The sequence below is a fragment of the Lissotriton helveticus genome, chromosome 1_1, assembly GCF_964261635.1.
Source record: "Lissotriton helveticus chromosome 1_1, aLisHel1.1, whole genome shotgun sequence".
NCBI lineage: Eukaryota > Metazoa > Chordata > Amphibia > Caudata > Salamandridae > Lissotriton > Lissotriton helveticus.
Window position 1 is genome coordinate 1,325,426,847 of NC_136057.1, and position 23,187 is coordinate 1,325,450,033.

The window sequence follows — 23,187 nt, forward strand, 5'->3', positions numbered from 1 at the left end:
CAGTGGTGAAAGGCCTGAAGGCAAAAACACAGGGAACTCCTTTCAACACTGTCACCATGGAAGGAGTTGTTTCTCCACTTCAGGTGGCTCCAATCGGCATGGCATGAGCTGGTTTTGGCAAAAATGCATGTAATGCTAATTCCAACACGCCTACATCGCACAGTGGAATTGCCAGCACAACATGTGGTGATCCCATGAAACGTACTCCTAAGCAGGAGTGTAACGCGGGCCTTTCCAGCTGCTGCAGTGTGGGTGGCATAGTCGTCTGAGGGGCCCACATATGACATACTGCATGGGGGCCTCATCAGTTTGCTTACGCCACTACCCTAGGTGGGGGCACTCTTGCGTATCCACATAAAAAGTGTGCAAGACAAGACTGAAATGTTCTCTGAGCAAGTTATAGACATTAGTGTACAGGCCCATGCAGATCTGTTCAAGATCACCATGGGCTACATGCGTTCTTGCTTGTAGGAGGAGCTTCTGAAATTGGTAGTGGACAGGCATGCCTAACTGGATGGACAATATGTCATCATTATTGTCAGTGCCTGCAAATTGAGCATGTTATTCCCAACGACTTAAACTGACATGATGCTGCCATAATAAAAGTCCTTTCCCAGTGCTTTTTTTTAACTTCAAACCTTTTAATTGAAGGTATTTAAAAACATACAAAAAAGTATTGGAATTGTCAGCGTATAAAGGACATCCAAGATCTGCAGATTGTAATAACATCCTAATGACTGAGGCAATGGAAGCATAGACCATCATAAGCCCTGCACAAACTTGTACAAAATGCCCACTAGATATGAAGGAAGTCACCAGGCGCTGATTGGCAGTGCCAGCATTGAGGCGTGGTAATGGGGAACATCTTTCATAGGCTTGTCAAGGTGTAATAACATCTAGTTATTAGTTTGTAGGCCGTTTGTGTTGAGGAATGCTCCTGTATATCTTGGGGATATCACACCAGAGCTGCTCCCATTGTTTCTGGGCGATTCCTTCTGTAGAGTCAGAGTGCACCCCACTTTTCAAATAATTTGGACAGGATGGTGGACTTGTCTATTGTTAATTTGTTGGTTCTGGTCCCATTACTGAGTGTAGAACTGTGGAGTATTATGTGGTGATGCTGGTTAGGCTTCACTATGCAGTACTCTCCTAAACATCTAAAGATCGTCCTTGAATTCACAATAATACATCCTTAGCTCAGTCCTGGTAGTGTGACACAGAGCAGTCAGGCTTTACTAGAGGAACATGTGTTAAGCTTTTCAGAGTACCAACATGAACGATAAGTAATTTACACAACTCAAAATAAATATGACACACATTTATAAAAATATAGCAGATTTTTATCTTAATTTAGATACCAAAACAAACATGATAAGATACATATAAACAGAGTTATGGATTTTAGAAGCAATAAAAAATGAGTGCAAATTAATATAGTGAAACTTTACTATTGTGGTCTATGATAAAACCACTAGTGACAATCGGTCACCTGCAGGTTGAGTTGCGTGGAACTCAAAGAGGGTAGAGGTGAAGTGGGTCCCAGAACCAAGCCATGGCAGTCAGTTCAATTGTACCTGGCCTGTGGAGCCCAGGTGCAGAGTTGTCCTGGCTGTCCCTGGTGCTGAACGGGAGCCGCTGGATAGCTGCTTTTCCCACTTACATGGTGCTGCAGGGAAAAGATGCAAAAACTCAACAGCGGGCCACTGCTGATGCCAGCTGAAAGTTGGATGCTGTTTCCTCTAGGTGCAGTGTTGACTGCAGGGGTCGGTTGCTGAACTGGCGACCAACAAGCTTTGGCTACGGTAAACACAGCAGATAGTTACGAAGACGTTCGGTAGTCCCAGGGAACACAATAGCTGCATGAAACTTTGTGGAGGGCAGGACTACAGTTCCCACAATGCACTAGATCATCTGGCTTTGGACGATCCCTCAGCGGGCCTGATGGCCAGAGATTATTTAGATTTGGAGCGTTATTTTATCTGCAGTTTGCAGGGGACTAATGCCACTAGTCCAGGGGAGTTCTGAGATTGCTTCTCACTCTCACAGGGGTCCCTCTGTTTCGGGCAACTGACCTTTAGCCTAGAAGGAGCCTGGATCGAACAGTTCCAGGGGTGTTGCCACAAGTACAGAGTCTCCCTCTTTTGATTTGTGCAAGTCCTGTTGTGGTCATCTCAGGTCTCTTCTTTTCCATCTTTGATGCAAGTTGGATCAGAACTGAGGTTCTGGTGTCAGCGGTGGCCCTTGAAGTCTAGATTTATGGGCATTAGGGGTGTGAGTGCAAAGTGGCAATGGGCCACTTGCCCCAGTGGCTAATCCGCCCCTTAAGAGACCTCATCCAGGGGTGTAGTTCACATTTTCTACCCAGAACCCACTAGTTTGACCACTTTTAAAAATGACAGACATCTTCCTTAGCTGTGCAGACCAAGCAGCCCACCCTAGATGTGTGGCTAGCTTTCTGGGGGTGTACATCTCCTGCATATCTAATTCCCCACCTGCCCGGGAGCAAATATTCCTGGGGCTGTGCTGTTTTCTACTTTGGGAGGCAGCCCTGGGGCATATCTGAGGTGGTGTAGCATTTGAAGCTCACCGCCTTGATGTGCCACTTCACTAGCCAGTCTGGAAGGGAGGAGCTGTTACCTCCTTCATGCCCAGGCCTTGGTTCCTGACTCTTGGGAGTGTTCACACTGTCTGGCCGGAGGTCAGAATTCTGTCTTGGTGGCAGCAAGCACAGGAAAGCTGGGGAAACTAGGTGGGCAACTTCTAAGGTAGCCACCTGGGTGCATGCCACATCGCCCTGGACACGAGGTTCATGTCAGGGGTGAGGAGGCACGTTGTTTGATACCAAACTCAACATATTTAGATGGTATCATTATGGAGCTAATGAACCCGGGTCCGACTGGGTGCAAGCCCATGTTATCCCATGGATCACCTATCATTTATAGTGTACTTTAATGGTAAAGGCCACTACAGGACATATAAGCTAGCACTTATATGCCCACAGCTTTAATATAAGGCACCCTGCCTTCTGGGCTCAGGAGGCCTTCCTTAAGGGTGACTGACATATATTAAAAGCAGTGTATTGACTTTGCCACACATGGTGAGGGCAAAGTCGAATGGAATAATTTACACTGTTCCTGCAGTTTGCAATGACAGGCCTGCTGTCAGGAGTTCATTTGGGTCACTCAGCGTGGCACAAACAGTGCTGCAAGCCCTGGGGACCCCTTTAACACCCATGCTCTAGGTATCCCGGTACCAAATTCTAGGGACTAATTAATGGGGGTAAAGTCCTTGTCAATTGTGGTTGCCAATTCACTCATATCCGTTTTGGGGAATGAGCACTGACACTGGGGCCTGGGCAGCAGGCTAGAGTGCATGTTCTGAGTAATAACCATCAGCACTGGAGGAAGAAATTTGATTTGACCATACACAGAGGGCACTTTCCTACACTGAGCATCTGCAAACTGCAAATATTTATTCCTGGGTAATGTGAAACACGCAGTTCATTCACAGTTTATGTTTAAACTGGCCCTACCCTTAGCGGGAAAGTGGAAATCAGTCCTTCATTTTAATAGGCATGTGGACAATATCAATATCTACTCTACCAAACTGTTCAGTACTTCTCACCAAAATGATATATCTGAATGAAAATCCCATAATATTTTGGTCAAAGTGCTTTGATACTAATTATTCTGTACTCATATTCCACTAATTCCATGGGTTAGAACTCAAGTCCTCTTTGCCCTTTGAAGAGGTTTTACATTGCATAATTTTCAGTTTTTTTCAGTTTAGAACGGCAGCCAACAAAAATATATTAGTCATTAGGGAATCAATTTGAAAGGAATGCCCCATTTACGCCTGTCCCAAATTGTGATTTGGTGTAAGTCAGAAGACCCATTTTATGAGTCCCAAAACGTTAACTGACTTGTAAAAGGAGTTTTATACAATAGAAAAATATATTTTTCGTTCGCAAAACCAGTGATTTGTGAATCACGGGATTTTTCCTATGTAAATCAGGTCCAAGACGATGCTTATCAAACAATACACATGAATGACATAATATTTAAAACCAACATCTAGTCTTCCTGGAGCTAGCTAAAATCCACAGCCTCATCCATTGTTGTCTTCTAGTTACCATTGAATAATATCCTTAGCTAACACTGTCCCTATTAAAATGGCCATATAAAAACTATATACATAAAATCTTAATAGTATGCCTAGACAAGGTAGGTACATGTTCTTTCTTGCAGTGGGATGTTAGACCAACTTCCAATATTCAATTGTACTGGTGAGCCTCATGTCCTCAGATTTATATAAAACATATAATATTTGATCCTATATCCCTCTGAACAAAAGTTACTAGCCATTTTGTACATCAGGTCCAAGACAATGTTTATCAAACAATATACATGAATGATATAATATTTAAAACCAACATCTAGCCTTCCTGGAGCTAGCTAAAATCCACAGCCTCTTCCATTCTTGTTTTCTGGTTACCATTGAATATTTTTCTTAGCTAACAATGTCCCTATTAAAATGGCCATATAAAAACTATATACATAAAACAGCATGCCTAGACATGGTAGGTACATGTTCTTTCTGTCTGAGGGAGAGGTGTGGCGCCGCGGCCAGGGCGACTGACGCTGGAATCTGGGGACCACGGTTCGATCCCCGGCTCCGGCGGCAGGTTAGCCCAGCACCATGTGACTCTGGGCAATAGCTCGCTTAATCTTCCCGACAGCCCCCAGCGCCTAGAGACCCTTACGGGTGATTGTGCGCTTTACAAATGTGGACTTTACTTTACTTTTTTTCTTGCTGTGGGAGGACACCCACCCACTCCTCTGTACACACGCTCGACCCCATCTTCTCCGCCAGCGATCACGTCACCTTCAGCCACACCACCGAACTCCAATGGACCGACCACCATTGCATCCACTTCTCCTTCGAGAAACACACCGCACACAACTAACCGCTACTCATTCCACACCGCAACTGGAAAAAAGTCACTGAATACCAGTTCATCACCACACTCGCCCGAGACCCTCCACCGAGCCCACCGAGACAAACGCAGCAGCCCACAACTTCAGACAATAGATCGACGACTGCACCAACACCTTCACCCCGACCAGGAAACCCTCCAACAGGCGCACTGACATGAGAGCCATCTAGTTCAACGCCAACCTCCAGAACTCCAATCACACCTGCAGAAGACTCAAGAAGCAATGGTGCAATGACAAGACACCAGACAACCACGCAGCCCTCATGAAAGCCAGACGCAAACACCACCAACTCATCCGATCCGCCAAAAGAACCTCCTTCAAGGAACGCATCGACAACAACGCTCACAACAGCAAAGAGCTCTTCAACATCGTGAAAGAACTCGCCACCCCCAGCTCCAGCTTCAATGATGTACCGCCATCGCAAGAACACTGCGACTCCCTGGCTACCTTCATCCACCGCAAGATCGCAGACATCCACAACACCCAAACGCCGACAGCAGACACTGACACCCCCAACTCAACACCCACCAAACACACCGATCCCCTGCTCTCCTGGAACAACATCAACGACGAAGACACCATCAAAACCATGAACACCATCCACTCCGGCTCACCGTTCGACCCATGCCCCCTCCACATCTTCAACAAGGCAAGCTCCATCATCGCACCCCAACTCAGGAAGATCATCAACAGTTCCTTCGAGACTGCCACCTTCCCAGAGAGCTGGAAACACGCCGAGATCAACGCTCTTCTCAAGAAACCCAAGGCGAACCCAAAGGACCTCACGAACTTCCGACCCATCTCCCTGCTCCTTGCAAAATTCATTGAGAAGACCGCCAACAGACAACTGACACACTTCGAAGGAGAACAACATCCTGGACTCCTCCCAGTCTGGCTTCCGCAGCAACCACAGCACCAAAACCGCCATCATCGCCGCCACTAACGACATCAGGACCATACTGGACAAGGGCGAAACCGCGGCCCTCATCCTCCTGGACCTCTCGCCTGCCTTCGGCACCGTCTGCCACCTCACCCTGCGCACACGCCTCCACGACGCAGGGATCCGAGGCAAAACCCTGGACTGGATCACCTCCTTCCTCACTGGCAGAACCCAGAGAGTCCCCTCCCCCGTTCTGATCCGCAGCTACCATGATCACCTGCAGCATACCCCAAGGATCATCCCACAGCCGGACCCTTTTTAACATCTACATGGCACCGCTCGCCATCATCGTCCGAGCACACCACCTCAACATTGTCTTATATGCCAATGACATGCAGCTGATCCTCTCCCTCATCAAGGAACCGGCCACCGCCACATCCAACCTCCACAAAGGAATGAAAGCCGTCGCAGATTGGATGAAGACCAGCCGACTAAAACTGAACTCAGACAAGACGGAGGTCCTCATCCTCGGCTCCACCCCCTCCGTATGGGACGACTCCTGGTGGCTGACCATGCTGGGAGATGCCCCGACTTCCAGGAACTAAGCATGCAATCTGGGGTTCATCCTGGACTCAACGCTCTCTATGACCCAGCAAGTCAACGTGGTTTCTTCCTCCTGTTTCAACACCCTCGCATGCTCCGCAAGATCTTCAGATGGATCCCCACTGAGACCAGGAGAACGGTCACCCAAGCACTTGTAAGCAGCAGGGTGGACTACGGCGAGGAACCATGGCTACACTCCAGAAGAGACTCCAACGCATATAAAATGCTTTTGCACGCCTCATCCTCGGACTCCCTCACCATAGCCACATCACCACCCACCTAAGAGATCTGCATTGGCTCCCGGTCAACAAGAGGATCACCTTCAAGCTCCCCACCCACGCTCACAAAGCACTCCACAATGCAGGACCAGCATACCTCAACAAACAACTGTCCTTCTACACCCCAAACTGCCAGCTTCGCTCCGCAGACCTCGCTTTCGCCTCCATCCCACGCATCGGCCGAGCGACCACAGGTGGAAGATCCTTCTCCCACCTCGCCGCAGTGACCGGTAACACTCTTCCCGCCCACCTGCACCGGACCCAGGACCTGCTGACCTTCAGGAGACTCCTCAAGACCTGGCTGTTCGACCAGTAGCTGCCTCTCCTTCCACCCTTACGCCTTGTGACCCTCACGGGTGAGTAGTGCACTCTACAAATGCTTGATTGATTGATTGATTAATATTAAACCAGCTTCCAATATTTAATTGTAATGGTGAGCCTCCTGTCCTCAGATTTATATAACAGATAAAATGTTTGATCCTATATCCTTCTCCGAGCGCTCGGATCCCCTCTCCGGAAATATCCCTCACAGCAGCAGCCAGCCATCGTGGGGAACCGGAACTGAATTCTTAAGAGTAACTGGAATAATAGACTGTGTTAATTGTTCATCTATTCCTACCTTTCCGCGGACCTCGGAGCCCCGTATAGCTGTTTTGGATGGAGCTGTGTGAAGGAGAAGTTTGAGTCGTATCGGCAATAGCTCCGACCACCGCCATCTGCCATCCGTGAAGCTGCTTTGTTCACCGATGTGTGCTAGTGATGACTAAATTGTGCTGGATCCACTCTACCTATCACCACTCACGTGGGCCTGGGTTGGGACTGCTTTTTGAAGGTCGTCGGACACTGGAAGGGAAAGAATGCGATGTGGGCATAATGAGCATGGGCCAGACCGAGATGAGCAGAGACCAGATGGGCCGGGGTCTCTCTGTGTGGATCCCGAACTCCCACCGAGTGTAGCCACATGTCCTGCCTGTAGTAGCAGCAGACGAACACCCCTGGCCAATGTCTAGCTGAGTGAGCAGTTGGAGACGCTCTGAGCGGCTGCGGATGGACAACCTGCCCAGAACGCGGGTGAATAACTAGCGGTCCCTTGTTGTCATGGGGCCTCTGATGGCCTGACTCGGGGCCGTGGGCTCTTCTTGTTGCTTTCGGCTGCCCCGGGTGAGCCGCAGACCGATCCTGCTAACCACGATCCGAAGTGGCAGGATCCTCACCCTGGCTGCAGCGGCGGTCCTCCATGGACACCGGCAGAACGTTGCTGGCTTGTCGATCGGGCCTCAGTCTCAGTAACTCCCTGGGATGTACCCAGAGCAAGGTCGTTTACAAGCTTCCAAGCGACGGAGCAAAGACGCCTCACGGCCCACCTCCCCAGGAACTTCACCAAACAGCACATAACACAATATTGCTTCTGCTTTTGTTCCTGCGATCGGTCGGTACACATTATTGGGAATGAAAGAACTCTTTATAGCGCGGACTGGACATCAGGGAGACATAGTCCTCTCTACCTCACTCTGCCACAAAACGACCCCAACGCAGACAGCGAGCTAAGGTAATTTTTACTTTCCTTGGGGCATCTGACTTTACTGCTATTACTCAACTTGCACTTTCATTCTCATACTTCCTAAGATGGCAGCAGCCCCGGGATCTACGCTCTTAAAATGGCCGAGGTCATAAATAACATCGACAATAGGCCTCCCTCACTCCACCGGCCACTTCTAATGTTGGTTAATTACATTTACTCTGACCACAATTCCTAACAACGGAAAGAGGACTATCTTTCCATCTTTCCATTCCAATCGCATGGACTGTGAAATAGGACTACACTGGTTACTCCATAGATCCCCAAAAGTATGAATGGGCACTGAAATAGGACTTCACTGCTGCCCCCACACAAAATGGAAACAGACAATGGACTACACAGCTGGTCAGCAAGACCTACCCCAATATGTCGGTCATATTTGACTGTCTCTAACATAGATTTCTGCATAGACCTCTCTGCTATTTCATTGCAGATTAGAATCACGTTACTTTGTTCCTGTGACACTTTACATGTTATTCTCTATTCTTAAGCCCTGTGGCTTTTCCTCCCCCTCCTTTCCCCCACTTCCTACTCTTCTCCCCGCCCCCACGGCGTTACCACCAGGACATGTAGAACCCTTCCCCCGTTTCCTATTTAGCCAAGGCCTTCCCAGTCACCTCAGCAGGTGCTGTTCTGCACCCCTCCCTTCCCACCCCCTGCTAAGCACTCATCGCCGATTACTGTGAACCCCTACGTGACTCATACCCACCTCACATCTCATATCATCGCAATTACCGTACCGTTAATATCATGGAGCTCTCAGGCATACACATCTATCACATCATTTACCCACGCCACCTCACAAAAAAAATCAGCCAAACGTTTCAAGCACAATTTTATAAAACTTCACCCTGAAATATTCTTCGCTGATGCCTATTTTTCACCACACAACGGGATCACAACCACTGACTTCATTTTCCACACAAAACAAAGAGCCCAATGGAGGAAAGCATTCCTAGATTCGCTCTCGATTTCTTAAACTAGGAAAACCGCACATGGTACAGTTATTTGTATTTCCCCCTCACAACTCTTCCATGCGACAGCGACTATCACCATATACAATAACTGCATTATCCTCATTCAAGCCACAGACGGTAACTTAAATATCTTGGACAACATCTTCCATATCCTTAAAAACCTTGTGTCCAAACCCCAATCGGATACCCTATCCTCCTTTGTTGCTAGCACACAGGCGGTAACATCACCCACCCCGTCTGATTGCCCCGCCCCTCTACCAAAATATCCACTACTGGCACCGGATCCCTGTGTTACCTTGACCCAATCCATTCCTCCAATCAACACACCACACATCACTCCGCCTAAACTTCCCAGTGCGCCAGACATTAGTGCCCCGCAGCCACCCCACTCACTTCTGGCTTCGGACTCCCATGACACCTCCACCCAGACTACCCCTACCAACAACACATCGTACCACACTTCACCAAATCTACACATTCTACCTCCCTACACGTCTGAGGCAGAATACGCTCCTCCAGTAACCACGAACCCCATCAACTTAAGATCATAGCTCCCCTCACCCCGAACATCACACCCCCATAACCATCTCTCCTGTTTCTGCATCCTTGCCCCATATTGCTACTCCTCACCTACATCCCCCTCAGCACAGACACCCCTCCCCAGGTCAGTTGCTGGCACATTTCAGGTCACCCCATCACTTTTCTGAAAACATGCTACCCTCAGAGCTTACCCCGCTCCCAACCTCCTCTTCCATACCCACACAACTGCCAATCACTCCCTCTACTCAGCCCACTACAAGCACAACTCACCCACCCTCTCACACAATATTGCCCACATCACTACCCACATCTTCACCTGATCACATTCCCAACCTAACCTCAGTGCAGATATCCACATGCACAACACAGCCACCAACATCACTCTTATCCTCACCAGACCTAAGACTAGATTAAATTTTGACTGCACTTCACCAAATCAAAAAGGAATTCCAATCTTTTAAAGAGGGGTCCGCAAGACAGTCATGGCGCACTTTTTCCTCAAGAACTTCTAAATCGAAGGAGCGCCCTTACCACTTAACATTCTCTAAACCTACTCCACCCAGTTGAAAAACTGGGTGGACTAACCCGCCTATTGCGAAGCATCAATCCACTGTCCAAGAGCGATCTTCTCTCTCTTCTTCACTCTTACGAACCCTCTTTCGCTTCCGTGAACTCCTTATCTGTCACTCGGATGCCCATCCCTACTATCCCCCTCAATCCATTCAGCTCCTCCTTACACAACAATAGAGGAATCGTCAAATAACAATCTTAGAAGAGTCCTTCTCACTCAAGACCCCACCCCTTCTCTCAACACACCCGGTCTTAAATGCACACTACTAAACTGCAGATCTGCCTATAGACATGCAGCGGAATTTGCGGACCTCATCATCTCACAGGAGTTGGACCTGGTTATACTAACCGAAACCTGGTTAACGGATTTCTCCACCCCTCTCATCGACATTCTAGTGCCTCCTAACTACGACATCATTAGACTCGACAGGGATCACTGACATAATATCGAATACAATAATATAGAATTACCAAAATATTGAGGAAAAAATATAGAATACAAAAATATCGAATTTCTATCTACAAACAGGTAAGTACAAAAATATCAAATCAAAAATATCGTTTTAAAAAATATAGTTAGTCAAAATATCGAATTGTTTTAATTGTCTTAAAAATGATTTAAAATTAATAAAATAATAAATATAATTAACTAAAACATACTTAAAAATACTTAAATAACCTTAAAATTATTAAAAATTAATTTAAGTTATAAAAAACCATACAATTTTATTTTTTAACACATACATACATACATATATATATATATATATATATATATATATATATATATATATATTAACATAATATTAATAAAAAATATACAATATTTTTTCCGTAGGATAGCGGGAGGGTAACATTTACTATTGCCACTCCAGTGAGTGCAACAGTAGGGAAAACGTTGGATAGCCTAGGGGTAAAAATTACTATTACCACTCCAGTGAGTGCAACAGTAGGGAAAGCGTTGGATAGCGGGAGGGTAAAAATTACTATTCCCACTCCAGTGAGTGCAACAGTAGGGAAAGCGTTGGATAGCGGGAGGGTAAAAATTACTATTCCCACTCTAGAGAGTGGAACAGTAGGGAAAGCGTTGGCTAGCGTGAGGGTAAAAATTACCATTCCCACTCCAGAGAGTGCAACAGTAGGGAAAGCGTTGGATAGCGTAGGGTTAAAAATTACTATTCCCACTCCAGAGAGTGCAACAGTAGGGAAAGCGTTGGATAGCGTAGGGGTAAAAATTACAATTCCCACTCCAGAGAGTGCAACAGTAGAGAAAGCGTTGGATAGCGTAGGGGTAAAAATTACTATTACCACTCCAGAGAGTGCAACAGTAGGGAAAACGTTGGATAGAGTAGGGGTTAAAATTACTATTCTCACTCCAGAAAGTGCAACAGTAGGGAAGGCGTTGGATAGCGGGAGGGTAAAAATTACTATTCCCACTCCAGAGAGTGCAACAGTAGGGAAAGCATTGGATAGCGGGAGGGTAAAAATTACTATTCCCACTCCAGAGAGTGCAACAGTAGGGAAAGCGTTGGATAGCCTATGGGTAAAAATTACTATTCCCACTCTAGTGAGTTTAACAGTAGGGAAAGTAAAGATTTAATATAATAATAAAAATAAATTAAATATCAATACCAATAAAACATTAATTAAAATTAATTACCAATTTAATATTATGTAATAATTAATCATGTAAAATTACAAATAAATATTAGTTATTAAAATGAATTACTTATTAATACAAATTAATTAACAATTAACACTTAATTAACTATAACTTAAAAATCAATACCAATAAATAAATCAAAATGATTTACTTAATTACAATTAAATTACTTCCCACCATATTCCCCTATAAACCCACAACCCGCTACGAAAAAGAAATTAATAATTAATTCCAATTAAACATTAATGAACAATTAATTCAAAATGAATACCAATAAATACATTAAAATATTTAATTAATAACAATTAAATTACTTCCCTCCCTATTCCCCTATAAACCCACAACCCGCTACAGAACTAAAACGCAAAATTAAATAAAAAATAATTATTAATTTCTAAAAATTAATATTTAATTTAATATAATTAAATTACTTACCACCCTATTCCCCCATAAACCCACAACCCACTACAGAATTAAATTACGCAAAACTTAAATAACATAAAATTCATTACTTAAAATGAATTACAAAAAAATATACACTTTTCACAAATATACTAACATACAAAACACTTAAAAAAATTGATATTATTAAAAATTCGATATATTTTAATACCTATATTATATACTCGATATTTTTACTTTCTATATTTAAAAAAAATCCATATTAAATTACTTACCTTAAATTCGATAGTTTTCACCACTATATTCTGTCCATTCGATATTTTGGTAATTCTATATTTTGAATTTGATATTTTGTGTAGTTACCCTCGACAGAACTGATAAAATAAGGGGTGGTATAGCATGTATACATCGTAGCAACATCACGATAACCAGTGCCATATCCCCTGTTTTGTCCTGTGAATACATATGCCTAGACATTAGTAGCAACAGCAAACCAGTATGCTCGCTACACACAATTTATCATCCACCAGGAGACAACCTCACCTTCACCGAACACCTCATGGACATGATTTCAACGAACACCGGGCGGCAAATTACCAAACTTTTCCTTGGCAACTTCAATCTATATTGGAACAACAACAACGATGCAGTGGTCAACAGTCTCAAAAACGTCATTGATGACCTAGCCCTCACCCAAACCTGCAACAGACCCACACATAATAAAGGCTCAACCCTGGATCTGATAATCTCCAAAAAGGACATCATTCAGCTGGAGGCGATCCAACCTTGTGACTGGTCGGACCATCACATTATCACCTTCTTTATAAAGGAAACAGTAACACTCAACTCAGTCCAATCCACAAAACCAAAGATCTGGAAAAGAGACTTAAAACAACTTAACCCCAACACATTACCTTCCTCCAGCTTCAACCTTCTTCGACCTCCGGCAGGCACCTCCGACGTCAACCGTCTTACCAACCACTATCTAAACTCCATGACCTCGATAGTTAACAAGGTAGCCCCCCTTCCACTAAAGAGAATTTCTACTAAAGACTCTAAGCCTTGGTATACGGACTTCTTAATGAGGACAGATGGTCTCTCAGAACTTTTGAACGCAACTGGAGATCAGCCCCATCCGCCAACCACCTCAAGTTACTAAGGAAAAAGAGAAATGCCTATTACAAGAAGATCAAGCACACTAAAGCAGACTTCTTCAGCCACCAACTAGACCAAGCAAGAAATCGTCCCCCAAAAACTTTTCGAGTTAATCAAAACTCAATCTAAGGACGCTCCTTAACATCAACATGACATAGCCCTACAGCAACCCACCTGTGAAGAATTCTCTGCCTTCTTCAAGCAGAAACTGACAACATCGAGGAGGATCTCCTAAATGATCTATTACTACACACCTTCCCTCACACGAAAACCACCCACCAACCGCCCCACATCAAATCCCCTCGAAGTTTGAACTAAAAAATGAAGCAGCATGGTCATCCTTTGCTACTTGCACTGAAGAGGCTTTAGGCAAGTTTCTTTTTGACCTGAAGCCTGCCAACCACCTCACCAATCCTCTTCCTGCAAACGTTGTTAAAGACTTAACTCCATGGTTTCTGCCTCTCTGGACAAAAATCATCAACAGCTCACTTCAACAAGGCTGCATCCCAGAATCTCTCAAAGTCGGACAGGTGTCATCCATCCTAAAGAAACCAACAGCCGACCCTACGGACCTTAACAACTATAGTCTGATATCTAATATTCCTACCTTGCCCAAACTACTCGAGAAATATGTACACCACCAACTGACTAAACATATTGATCACTTTGACCTTCTTAACAAGCACCAATCAGGCTTTAGAGCTGGCCACGGCACTGAATCTGCCATGACACACATTATTGACGATGCGCTACAAATCCTTGACCAGAACGGATCATGCCTACTCATCCTATTAGACCTATCCTCAGCCTTTGATACGGTCAAACACGAGAATCTGATAGATCTTCTGAAACATAGAATGGGTCTATCAGGTTCAGCATTAAACTGGTTTACCTCTTTTCTCCACCACCGAACACAAAAATTCAAGGTCAACAACACTCTTTCCAAACCCGTACCACTAACGTTGGGAGTCCCGCAAGGGTCTTCACTATCTCCGACAATGTTTAACCTTTTCATGGAACCACTCACCGATATTCTACAGGTGTCTAACATGTAATATTATATGTATGCTGATGATACACAACTGTATCTTAAGATCAACTCCCTAGAAGACATTACATTGCTTAGCTCAACGCTCAGAAACACCCAGACCTGGCTGGCAGAAAATCATCTCAAACTAACCTCTCTAAAAAACGAATTCCTCCTTATAGCACCACCCGCCAAAGTCCCCATAATGCAAGACTTGATCAAACATCTTACTGCACTCAACGTTCAACCACCCATTGTGGACTCCGCAAAATCGCTTTGAATAACTCTTGACAGTAACCTCACGATGCAGAAACATATCAGCAACGCCACAAAGGGAGCAAACTTCCAGATAAACACACTGAGGAAGCTGAAACCCTTCCTGCAAGCTAATGACTTCAAGCTGGCAGTACAAGTGCTAGTTATCCCTCGGTGGAGTACGGAATTGTCTCTCTGTGTGGCCTTCCAAAAGCTACCACAGCTCCCCTAAGAGCCTCAATAAATGCTGCAGCGAGACTCATCATCGGCTCGAAAAGGAGTTCCCACATATCACCAATCTTAAAGTCCCTGAATTGGCTACCTCTTGAAGCCAGAATTCATCTAAAAATAGAGTGCATGACGCATAAGGCCTTACATCAAAATGCACCCAGCTACCTCGCACAGAAACTGTCAATCTCTGGGGGCGTAAGATCCTCAAGGAGTGTGGAAAATCTACTACTGAAACCTCAAAGGTTCAACAAGAGAAAAACATACAAACAATCCTTCTCTGGGATGGCGCCCAGGGTATGAAATACTCTTTCCCCAGAAACCAGACTGATTCCTTCAACCGCATCTTTTAAAAAGGAAGTAAAAGCGATTCTCATGGCAAAATGTACCTGACCCTAGTCGAAAAAAGTTCTAAGATCATCTATACCCTACCAACAAATCCTAATGATGATATGGGTCCATCGAAACATCCTAGTCACCCTATTTGACTTTGTTTTGATTCAATCATACGTTCCTCATATGTTCCTGTTACTCTGCCTGTCTCCAGAGATGTTATGTATAACCTGATTTACCTGCACATTTTAAGGTTTAACATTGCTTAGTTTAAAGCGCTCTGTTATACGCAAGGATTTTTCTGTGTTATTGATTCACCTGCATTTACTTGGTTGTAGAATTAGCATTGCTCAATGTAAAGCACTCTGATATCCACAAGGATCGTGTTTGCGTTCTATAAAACCTTTTAAATAAAATAAATAAAGTATTTCTTGGTATCACAAACCTGCTGGAAACATTTAAGAACAGAAAATTATTTGTCAGGAGCGCCACTGTGTTTGAAACTAAGGGTCTAATTTGTTGGGGACATGGTTCAAAGGGTTTGTAATCGGGCACTGCAGTCATGATGCATATAGCTGCATTTTCTTGGACACGCCTTCAAAAGATTTTAGGTTGACCTTCAGTTTGCACTATTCTACTCATCATATAATATCCCTGCATTAGCAAAAACGCAACATGCCATTGATTCAGACAGTTTTTCGCAACATGTTATGTTGGCCTTTTGTTTGGGGGTGGTGGTTATTTAGCGCAAACTAGACCCGAAGGTATCGGAGCGCTTTACATGAGCACCAGATACATAACATATGGACACATTCATTTTTTATTTTTTTTGGTTAGGCCTGGAGAGATTACATGATTTGCCCAGAATCACAGGATGTTGAGCGTCCCTGCAGAGACTCGAACCTGGTTCCCCAGCTCCAAGTTCCACTGCTCTAGCTGTTAGGCCAATCAATCAATCAATCAATCAATCAATCACGACATTTGTATAGCGCGCTACTCACCCGGGCGGGTCTCAAGGTGCTGGGGGAGGGGTGGGTCACTGCTCGAACAGCCAGGTCTTGAGCTGCTTCCTGAAGGAGAGATGGTCTTGGGTTCGCCGAAGGTGGGTGGGGAGGGAGTTCCAAGTCTTGGCTGCCAGGTAGGAGAAGGATCTTCCTCCGGCAGTGGCTTTGCGGATGCGTGGTACGGTGGCGAGTGCGTGGTTGGTCGATCGTAGCTGGCGGGGGGGCGTGTAGAAGGTCATGTGGTCGTTGAGGTACTTGGGGCCCAGGTTGTGGAGAGCCTTGTGTGCGTGGGTGAGGAGTCTGAACGTGATTCTCTTGCTGACGGGGAGCCAGTGCAGGTCTCTCAGGTGTCCGGTTACGTGACTGTGTCGGGGGATGTCGAGGATGAGTCGTGCGGAGGCGTTCTGGATGCGTTGGAGTCTTTTTCGGAGTTTGGCGGTGGTTCCGGCGTAGAGGGTGTTCCCGTAGTCTAGTCGGCTGGTGACGAGTGCTTGGGTGACGGTCTTCCTGGTTTCCGTGGGGATCCATCTGAAGATCTTGCGAAGCATGCGCAGGGTGTTGAAGCACGAGGATGAGACGGCGTTGACTTGTCTGGTCATTGACAGGGAGGAGTCCAGGATGAAGCCCAGGTTTCGTGCGTGGTCCGTTGGTTTGGGTGCGCTGCCCAGGGCGGGGAGCCACCAGGAGTCGTCCCAGGCAGGGGGTGATGATCCCAGGATGAGGACTTCCGTCTTGTCTGAGTTCAGTTTAAGGCGGCTGCTTCTCATCCAGTCGGCGACGTCTTTCATCCCTTCGTGTAGGTTGGCTCTGGCGGTGGTGGGGTCGTTGGTGAGGGAGAGGATGAGCTGGGAGTCGTCGGCGTAGGAGATGATGTTGAGGTTGTGCTGGCATGCGATGGCAGCGAGGGGGCTCATGTAGACGTTGAAGAGGGTTGGGCTGAGTGAAGACCCTTGTGGTACGCTGCAGATGACTTCGGTGGCCTCGGATCTGAACGGGGGGAGGCGGACTCTCTGGGTTCTTCCGGTGAGGAACGAGATGATCCATTCCAGCGCTTTCTCTCGGATTCCGACGTTGTTGAGGCGCTTCACTAGTGTGCGGTGGCAGACGGTGTCGAATGCCGCGGAGAGGTCCAGGAGGATGAGGGCCGCTGTTTCCCCGTTGTCGATCAGGGTTCTGATGTCGTCGGTGGTGGCGATAAGGGCGGTCTCGGTGCTGTGGTTGGCCCGAAACCCGGACTGCGAGGGGTCGAGGGATCCGTTCGTCTCGAGGAAGGCGGCAAGCTGTTTGTTGACGGTCTTCTCGATGACTTTGGCCGGAAATGGAAGGAGTGAGATGGGACGGTAGTTCTTGAGGTCGGTGGGGTCTGCCGTTGGTTTCTTCAGGAGTGCGGTCAGCTCGGCGTGCTTCCAGCTCTCCGGGAAGGTGGCGGTGTGGAAGGAGGAGTTGATGGTGTCTCTGAGATGGGGTGCAATGGTGGCGTCGGCTTTGTTGAAGACGTGGTGTGGGCACGGGTCGGTTGGTGATCCGGAGTGGATGGTGTTCATTGTGCGGGTGGTGTCTTCGGTGCTGATCGGGGTCCAGTTGCAGAGGGTGGTGGTGGCGGACTCTGGTTCGGTGGTAGGGTGCGTGGTCTGTGCGTCGAAGCTGTTGTGTATGTCGGCGATCTTGCGGTGGAAGAACGAGGCGAGTGAGTTGCAGAGGTCTTGCGAGGGAGTGATGTCGTTGTTTCCGGCGCCGGGGTTGGAGAACTCTTTGACGATGTTGAAGAGTTCCTTGCTGTCGTGGGTGTTGTTGTCCAGTCGTTCTTTGAGTGCCTTCTTCTTGGTGGCGCGGATCAGCTGATGGTGTTTGCGGATGGCGTGCTTGAGGGCGGTCCTGTTGTCTGTGCTGTGTTTGAGCCTCCAGGCTTTCTCGAGGGTGCGGCAGTTCTTCTTGGATTCCTTGAGTTCGTCGGTGAACCAGGGGGTTTTCTTGCTGCCGGGTCTGCTGGGAGGGTTCTTTAGTGGTGCGAGGTTATCGGCGCAGGCGGTCAGCCACTTGGTGAGGTTGTTGGCTGCTTCGTTGGGGTCTGTTGTGCTGGTTGGAGTGTTCTGGCTGAGGGAGGCGGTGAGCTGCTCGGAGGTGATCTTGCTCCAGCTTCGGCGGGGGAACTGTTGCGGGTGGTGGTGGGTCGTAGTTCTTCTGAAGCTGAAGTGGACGCAGCTGTGGTCTGTCCAGTGGAGTCCGGTGGCGTGGCTGAAGGAGATATGCTTGCTGGATGAGAAGACGGGGTCAAGCGTGTGGCCGGCGTAGTGGGTGGGGGTGTTCACCAGTTGCTTGAGGCCGAGGTTGGCGAGGTTGTCCAGCAGGGCGGTGGTGTTTCTGTCGTTGTTGTTCTCCAGGTGAAAGTTGAGGTCCCCTAGGAGGATGTAGTCGGCAGAGGTAAGGGCGTGTGGGCTGATGAAGTCTGCGATGTCTTCGCTGAATTGTGTGCGTGGTCCCGGTGGTCTGTAGATGAGGGTGCCTCTGAGGGTGGTCTTGGGGTCGGTGTGTATCTGGAAGTGCAGGTGTTCGGCGGCGGTGAGGGTTTCGTCGGAGTTAGTCGAGATGCGGATGGTGTTCTTGTGTACGATGGCGACGCCTCCTCCCGTCTGGTTGACGCGGTCCCTTCGAGTGATCTTGTAGCCGTCCGGGATGGCTATGGCGATGTCGGGCGCTGAGGAGGCGTTCATCCAGGTTTCGGTGAGGAAGGCCACGTCAGGCGCTGTCGCGTCGAGCAGGTCCCAGAGTTCTACGGCGTGCCTGTGGACGGAGCGGGTGTTGAGCAGGATGCATTTCAGGTGCTTGCTGTTGGTGTTGGACTCGGTGGGGGTGGTGCAGGTCCGGTAGCAGGTGAATCGGCAGGCTCTGCAGGCGAAGGGTCCATGGGTGCGCCTCGGGGTGGCGCGGTAGCAGGCAGGGTTCTGACCGGCATTGAGTGCGTGGAGGGTTGCGGCGTCGTAGGTCTGTCGTGTAGTCTTGCCTTGGCGGTGGGGGCCAGGGGTACCGGCGCTGGGCGCGGTCCAGGCGCGGACGGTCGTAGACGGGCTTGCCTTCAGGGCACAATCGGCGCGTCCGCTGCGCGTGACCGCTGTGCGTGCGAGGAGGCATCATAAGAAGGGAGCCGGGAGGGAGGGTCCTCTGGGAGGCGGGAGCGGGGTGCCCAATCGGCTGGCGGGGGGCGGGGCTGCAGGGAAGGCAGCGGCGGGAAAGCGGGGACGCGAGTGCGGGCGGCTCAGCGGCGGCTGGGTCGCCTGCAGCGGTAGAAATGCAGGAGGCAGCGCCTGAAGGTCACAGGAGGCACAGGAGGCGGGAACGAGCAGCAGTAGGAGCGTGGGGGTGGCCTGGCCTAGGAAGCCACATCCTCTCCCCATCCTCTCTGCCTTTAAAGTACCACAGCATGGTATGTATGAGGTGGAGGTTACCAGCATGTTAAGTCTCCTTCTTTGCCAGTGAAGTTGTGTCAAGTTCGCAATTTTTGCAATGGCTGCAAAGGTTTCTGATTTCACTTCTCCATAGCTAAGATGTTTCCACTTTTCAAGGTTATTTATAATGCCTCATCCTGTGCCCCACGGAATACTTGGATTTAAAATCGGCCTGCGGAAAAGTCATGATTGCACCTTGCAGAATATTCCCAGAAAAACATACCTCCCAATTCAGAATTCCTTAGGCCAGAATGAGGGGTATAAATGTTAACGCTTGTTACACATGCATGATTTCTCCCGTTCTAATTTGCAAATCTTGGAATGGAAATTCTAGCAACAAATTTCTCCTGTTTTTCTCTACAGGGATTTGTGTGTGGAAAAGTCAAGTAAAATGGTCCCCCTAACTCAGAATGGCACACCTAGGGCAAACACCATATTGCTCTATTTACAAACTCCGAATGATGATCTGAAATAATTTCCACTATAATTCACCCGGACCAAGCAGAGGAGTTGGCCTAACGGCTAAGGCGCTCGACCTCGGACCTGGGGATCTGGGTTCGAGTCTCGGTAACGACGCCAAAAACCTCCTGTGATTCTGGGCAAATCACTTGGGCCCCGATGTAGGTAAAATAGATTTACCGATTTTAAATTACCGAATCATACTGATTCGGTAATTAAAAATCGGTAAATCTAAGGGGTTGAGATGTAGGAACATCCAGATGTTCCTGCTACCGAATCGGTAAAAATCGGTATTTACCGATTCTGTAAATACCGACCGGTAATGTCCCATTCATTCCTATGGGCTTTGAAGCCCATAGGAATGAATGGGGCATTACCGGTCGGTATTTACAGAATCGGTAAATACCGATTTTGACAAGGGTGCAGGGGGTGTCACTTTGACACCCTCTAGCACCCCCAAAAAAGATTCGGGGGCCATGTGGCAGGCATACCTGCCCTAAGGGCAGGTCTGCCTGTCATATGGCACAGGTGTGCATGCACACATGTGCATGCACACCGGAATCGGTTTTTTACCATGAAGTTGGATTTCATGGTAAAATACCGATTCTGTAAGGCTTGTGGGACTCAGAAGAGTCCCACCTACATCTCATTGTTACCGAATCGGTAAAAAATACCGATTCGGTATTTTACAGATTCGGTAAATTTACCGATCGGTAAATTTTCCGAATCTGTAAAATATGTGGACCTACATACCATTTTGTGAATCTCAGTCGGTAACGGCCGAAAATACCGATTTTCGGCCGTTACCGACCGACCTACATCCGGCCCTTAATCTCCCCGTGCCTAAAAATGAAAAAAAAAGTGTGTCCTCATGTAAAACGTAACTTGTGCTATGTAAAGCGCTCTGATACCTGATTCGGTTCGGGTCTAGTTCGCGCTATATATAAAAAACTCTACAAAAGCAGCCATAGGTATTCAGAATACTTAACTAGAAGTTTACGTTCTGCAAAGCTTTTCCGAGCACGGTGGCAAATGTCTGCAGATTTCTATTATATGCAAGTTTAGCTTTTGCTGTGTTTTTCTATTCCGTTGCACAGGAAGAGAATACCAACTGCCTCGTTTAGAGTTGGGTGGTAATAGGACATCCGGCCCATCCACCCAGCTTTCCCTTCTCCTGCTTCCTTTAGACTGTGTAATCGCAGCTTTGTAATAACAGGTTTTATGTATGGTAATTCATGATCGTGGTGACAGCCAATATTCCTATTATATGGTATTGATTGCAAAGATTCTTATGCTTACATTTGGACACCAGGGTGGGCGGATCTCGTGGAGTTTTACCCCGAGGAATTCTGTGGAGTTACCTAAAAACTCTGCGAGATTCTGAAGAGCTCTGTGAGTGGTGGAATTCTGGTCTGTTGCGCTGCTCGTGCTGAATTTTAGTGCTGGGAGCATGTTGTGCACACAAAATCAACATGAATGGCACCATGCGGCCCGTCAGAGCGTGTTGCTTCTTTCTGCTGCTCGAGTAGATGTTCTGCTAGAGCGGCAACATTCACATCACGAGCTGCAACTTTCTCAATGCAAGCAGTAGTGACCCGCCGCGACCGCCTGCTTTGAGAAATCTTGCTGGTAGGCAGTCTAGCGCTTGTTTTTTTTTCACTCAGGGGCTCGCCAACCAAGCCACGAGCAAGAAAAAACTGCCATGCAGCGGTTGGCATAGCTTTCGCCAAACTCAGCGCTCCAAGCAGAGCACAGAGTAGGCAAAACTCCTATTGGAGACTCTCCCCTGAACTGTTCAGATGTAAATGGGCAGTTATGTTTTATCTTTTATTAAGAGCTGCAAAAGATGACAATTGGCCCTGCTCTTCATTTAATCCTGCTGGGTGGGTGGCTTTGTGAAAATTACTGGTGGCCTGTGACTTGGTTAGAGGACGTATAGACTTGACCATGCCAGCTGCTTTGCGGTTTGCCAACCATACTCTAAATCAGGTGCAAAGTACATTTTATGCAGAACCACTTTCTTAGAGCTAATTGAGGATACCTGTAATATAAATTAGCGCAAAAGTCCAACTTTCAACGTGTTAGTGTAAAACCAGGAAACTTAAAATCTTCTGGTAATTGTTAAATTGTCTACAGAATTTTACAAAGCTTCCAGAAAAGAAAACTTCACAATTAAGTTAAGTTAAATCTGCATGAGACGGGCTCCTCCCACAAGTACAGTTTGAAAATATAAGGGAAACACAACATTTTCCTTTGTAGAACTGCCACTCTATCCAGGTACATAATTTTCTTACAGAAACAAATCTAGCCCACACTGGAGCACTCACGTGGGAATTCTTCCGGGTTTGCTCTGTATGTACTACTAAACAAGGGCAGTCTCAACACGTAGACGTGGGCAGAGCGGATAATCTATAAATCCCTTACATTCCCCTATCTGCAGTTATTGATACAGAAGAGCGAGAAGAAAATGTCCATTCTGTGTTTTAAGTAGGCTCAGAGAGTCCTTCGGACCTTCACGGCTGCTTAAATGAGATGTACCTGTTTTCTTCACAAGTGCATACCACCGTCCCAGCCATTGTTACAGTCTGACTGAGTGGAAATTAATTCCAACTGCTGCTGATCACGCGTTTTAGAAGAGGTGCTGTGCCTCACAATTTATGTGTCAGAGCCTTAATACTTTTACTTTTCTAAACAGTCGTATTACAAACCTGCGATGCAGAATGCTAATAAACTCTAATTCATATCAGGTAAAGGCCCGAGCTGCTGAAAGATGAAACATCTAAAATGACTTTTA

General features: G+C 47.0%; 1 protein-coding gene across 1 annotated transcript in view; it reads right to left on the reverse strand.

Annotated features, from left to right (window-relative positions):
• Window positions 1-23,187, reverse strand: part of LOC144772779 (uncharacterized) — a 122,824-nt gene that overhangs the window by 94,668 nt on the left and 4,969 nt on the right. The gene's annotated exons all lie outside the window — the stretch shown is intronic.